Raw genomic sequence first — 5,000 nt, forward strand, 5'->3', positions numbered from 1 at the left:
ACCAACAGCGTGGGACACAAATCCAACTACGAGCTTTTTAACCGCAACAACTTTAATATACGCTATTGGAGCTGGAATTACCGCGGCTGCTGGCACCAGACTTGCCCTCCAATAGATACTCGTTAAAGGATTTAAAGTGTACTCATTCCGATTACGGGGCCTCGGATGAGTCCCGTATCGTTATTTTTCGTCACTACCTCCCCGTGCCGGGAGTGGGTAATTTGCGCGCCTGCTGCCTTCCTTGGATGTGGTAGCCGTTTCTCAGGCTCCCTCTCCGGAATCGAACCCTGATTCCCCGTTACCCGTTACAACCATGGTAGGCGCAGAACCTACCATCGACAGTTGATAAGGCAGACATTTGAAAGATGCGTCGCCGGTACGAGGACCGTGCGATCAGCCCAAAGTTATTCAGAGTCACCAAGGCAAACGGACCGGACGAGCCGACCGATTGGTTTTGATCTAATAAAAGCGTCCCTTCCATCTCTGGTCGGGACTCTGTTTGCATGTATTAGCTCTAGAATTACCACAGTTATCCAAGTAACGTGGGTACGATCTAAGGAACCATAACTGATTTAATGAGCCATTCGCGGTTTCACCTTAATGCGGCTTGTACTGAGACATGCATGGCTTAATCTTTGAGACAAGCATATGACTACTGGCAGGATCAACCAGGGAGCTGCGTCAACTAGAGCTGAGCAGCCGGCCGCCCGGGAGTGTGTCCCGGGGGCCCGCGCGAACACGCAAGCGTCCGCTCAATTATTCTGCAAACAGGAGGAGGCTGAGCTCCCCTGCACAATACACCTCGAAACCCTCTCAGGTCCCGGCGGCGCGCAGCGCCGTCCTAAGTACTTGGTCGGGTTCGAGAGAGGCGCAATCGCCCGGAGTTTGGCGAGTAGACGCTTTAGGTGCGACCACCCGTGCTCCCAACTGAGCTTGCCGCTGCCGACAGAGGCCCGGGAGCGTGCTGTCGTGGCATTGCCGGCGGGAGACAACACGCGCCACCTACGGTGACCGGCAGCTCCAACGCCAGCGCCACAGAAGGACAAAAGCCCCACTTGGGTGCCGAAGCGAACTCTCCCAGCACAGCGCACGCGCCAACACGTCCGCACAGCTGCGATACAAACCACCTGCGAGAACCGCAGAGGCGACCGAGCAGCAGACGGCGTCGCGGCGCCGAGCGCCGGGCGGCGGCGCATCCTCAGCGCACACAGTCCTCAATCGGACCAGCACACTGCAGATGTCCACCGCGCTTCGCACCGGGCCCGCGAGGACCTACTTTGGCCGCACGGCGCCGCGTGCAGGGTGCGCCGGCGCGCAGCTGCGCCGCCTGCCGCCTCCGTCGGCCGGCGCGCCTGCCACTGGCCGCCCCCACCAGCCGGCTGTAGCGCGTGCGCCCACGCACCGCGCGGCCAGCACGCCGGGAGGCCCCCCCTCACCGGCCGGGGACGGTCCCACCCAGCCACCGCCGCGTATCGCTTCACACCCAGATGCCATTCACGTTCGTGGGCATGGTGGGTATCGCTGGAACAACCGGTTGGTAGCTCAACCGATCGTCGCCATCACTGATTCACCTCTAGCGAGAACAACCGCACCACAACGGTTTACCAGTTGTTCATTTGCATAACGTCACCAGCAAACGTAGGCGTCCATCGCCATTTGCAAATTCAACGATTGTTGCATGCCTGTGTCAGGTGTCACGACACACTATGTCTGCCCACATACACGCAACAACATGTGCACGCTTCGCGAACACGTGGAAGGTGGCCCCCGTACGTATGCGATGTCCATTGCGCGAACGACTGTCAACCGGCCTCTGTCGCATGTCGCAGATGTGGAACGCAGTGCACCATGCTATCACGGTGTGTGAGAAGAGACGACTACGTCTGACAACACGCGCCACTACATCAACAGACGGCTCATGCTGATCGCCATCCAGGGCATACCACACTGCAATCCAGCTCTTATAGGGAGACGACACGTAGCTGAGTGCACAACATTTGGACCGCATGGTTCGCCGTTGTTGGCGCAGTCGTTGTACGGTCACATGTACCACGATGTATCATTCAGTACATGAGGACCAATGTGCAGTACAGTGTGTGATTTGGACGTACAACATCAGCGGACAGTTGACACAGGCCGTACCACAGCGTAGGCTAAGTGCTTCGCACATGCGAATGCCAATGAACAACTGCAAATGCCAATGAACAACTGCAAAGGGCATTGAGCATGTACGTCCTGCTGCCATCCACATTACAGTGTATAGCTGCAAGGTGTTTAACATGAAGCGATACACTGGGGACCGGGCAGTGCGAGTAGCAAACTATATTGCGGGGGTTGCAGTTAGGCAACACTACACTAATTTAACGCGTCGTATGACAATTACAGAGCAGGTTAAGGCCCAACGTGTGTTGGGTTAAGGCCCAACGTGTGTTGGGTTAAGGCCCAACGTGTGTTGGGTTAAGGCCCAACGTGTGTTGGGTTAAGGCCCAACGTGTGTTGGGTTAAGGCCCAACGTGTGTTGGGTTAAGGCCCAACGTGTGTTGGGTTAAGGCCCAACGTGTGTTGGGTTAAGGCCCAACGTGTGTTGGGTTAAGGCCCAACGTGTGTTGGGTTAAGGCCCAACGTGTGTTGGGTTAAGGCCCAACGTGTGTTGGGTTAAGGCCCAACGTGTGTTGGGTTAAGGCCCAACGTGTGTTGGGTTAAGGCCCAACGTGTGTTGGGTTAAGGCCCAACGTGTGTTGGGTTAAGGCCCAACGTGTGTTGGGTTAAGGCCCAACGTGTGTTGGGTTACGTTAAGGGGCAATGTGGGTTACGTTAAGGGGCAATGTGGGTTACGTTAAGGGGCAATGTGGGTTACGTTACGGCGCAATATAGGTTACGTTACGGCGCAATATAGGTTACGTTAAGGCGCAATATCGGTTACGTTAAGGCGCAATACAGGTTACGTTAAGGCGCAATACAGGTTACGTTAAGGCGCAATACAGGTTACGTTAAGGCGCAATACAGGTTACGTTAAGGCGCAATACAGGTTACGTTAAGGCGCAATACAGGTTACGTTAAGGCGCAATACAGGTTACGTTAAGGCGCAATACAGGTTACGTTAAGGCGCAATACAGGTTACGTTAAGGCGCAATGCAGGTTACGTTAAGGCGCAATGCAGGTTACGTTAAGGCGCAATACAGGTTACGTTAAGGCGCAATACAGGTTACGTTAAGGCGCAATACAGGTTACGTTAAGGCGCAATACAGGTTACGTTAAGGCGCAATACAGGTTACGTTAAGGCGCAATACAGGTTACGTTAAGGCGCAATACAGGTTACGTTAAGGCGCAATACAGGTTACGTTAAGGCGCAATACAGGTTACGTTAAGGCGCAATACAGGTTACGTTAAGGCGCAATACAGGTTACGTTAAGGCGCAATACAGGTTACGTTAAGGCGCAATACAGGTTACGTTAAGGCGCAATACAGGTTACGTTAAGGCGCAATACAGGTTACGTTAAGGCGCAATACAGGTTACGTTAAGGCGCAATACAGGTTACGTTAAGGCGCAATACAGGTTACGTTAAGGCGCAATACAGGTTACGTTAAGGCGCAATACAGGTTACGTTAAGGCGCAATACAGGTTACGTTAAGGCGCAATACAGGTTAGGTTAAGGCGCAATACAGGTTAGGTTAAGGCGCAATACAGGTTAGGTTAAGGTACGACATAGGTTAGGTTAAGGTACGACATAGGTTAGGTTAAGGTACGACATAGGTTAGGTTAAGGTACGACATAGGTTAGGTTAAGGTACGACATAGGTTAGGTTAAGGTACGACATAGGTTAGGTTAAGGTACGACATAGGTTAGGTTAAGGTACGACATAGGTTAGGTTAAGGTACGACATAGGTTAGGTTAAGGTACGACATAGGTTAGGTTAAGGTACGACATAGGTTAGGTTAAGGTACGACATAGGTTAGGTTAAGGTACGACATAGGTTAGGTTAAGGTACGACATAGGTTAGGTTAAGGTACGACATAGGTTAGGTTAAGGTACGACATAGGTTAGGTTAAGGTACGACATAGGTTAGGTTAAGGTACGACATAGGTTAGGTTAAGGTACGACATAGGTTAGGTTAAGGTACGACATAGGTTAGGTTAAGGTACGACATAGGTTAGGTTAAAGTACGACATAGGTTAGGTTAAGGTACGACATAGGTTAGGTTAAGGTACGACATAGGTTAGGTTAAGGTACGACATAGGTTAGGTTAAGGTACGACATAGGTTAGGTTAAGGTACGACATAGGTTAGGTTAAGGTACGACATAGGTTAGGTTAAGGTACGACATAGGTTAGGTTAAGGTACGACATAGGTTAGGTTACGGTACGACATAGGTTAGGTTACGGTACGACATAGGTTAGGTTACGGTACGACATAGGTTAGGTTACGGTACGACATAGGTTAGGTTACGGTACGACATAGGTTAGGTTACGGTACGACATAGGTTAGGTTACGGTACGACATAGGTTAGGTTACGGTACGACATAGGTTAGGTTACGGTACGACATAGGTTAGGTTACGGTACGACATAGGTTAGGTTACGGTACGATATAGGTTAGGTTACGGTACGATATAGGTTAGGTTAAGGTACACATTGTTGTAAGGAAAGGTTTAATGGGGGGCGGGGCGGGGCGGCCGGTTTGTTGATTGTGATTATAGTAAGTGGATGCCTGCGGCATCATCTGATTTGCCACGTCAGGATGCACCTTTGGCTCATGACAGGCGGCGCTCTCATTCCATGCTTGTGGCAGACCTGTGTCTTTCATTCCTGCCATTGTTTGTGTGCTGTGAGAGGAGGCAGTATTGTGATGTTGGGTGCACCCCTGTGTAGGACATGTGTGGGTGTTGGTGGCTTGGCTGAGCAATGGTGGTTGTCGGGTGGGTGGGATATTCTGTTTTCTGAGTGGACCTCCCAGTCTGGTTATGACAGTGTGGATTGTCTAATGTGGCGGAGAGGATGCACT

The 5,000-nt window shown here is 51.8% G+C and overlaps 1 non-coding gene across 1 annotated transcript in view; it reads right to left on the reverse strand.

Moving 5' to 3' along the window:
* LOC124579044 overlaps positions 1 to 675 on the reverse strand; it is a 1,910-nt gene extending 1,235 nt beyond the window's left edge. The window contains exon 1 of the ribosomal RNA XR_006972797.1: positions 1 to 675. This exon is cut by the window's left edge and continues 1,235 nt beyond it. This is a non-coding gene — a ribosomal RNA (small subunit ribosomal RNA).
* Positions 676 to 5,000: the final 4,325 nt, after the last annotated feature.

Source organism: Schistocerca americana, unplaced genomic scaffold, assembly GCF_021461395.2.
Source record: "Schistocerca americana isolate TAMUIC-IGC-003095 unplaced genomic scaffold, iqSchAmer2.1 HiC_scaffold_287, whole genome shotgun sequence".
In the NCBI taxonomy this organism is placed as follows: domain Eukaryota; kingdom Metazoa; phylum Arthropoda; class Insecta; order Orthoptera; family Acrididae; genus Schistocerca; species Schistocerca americana.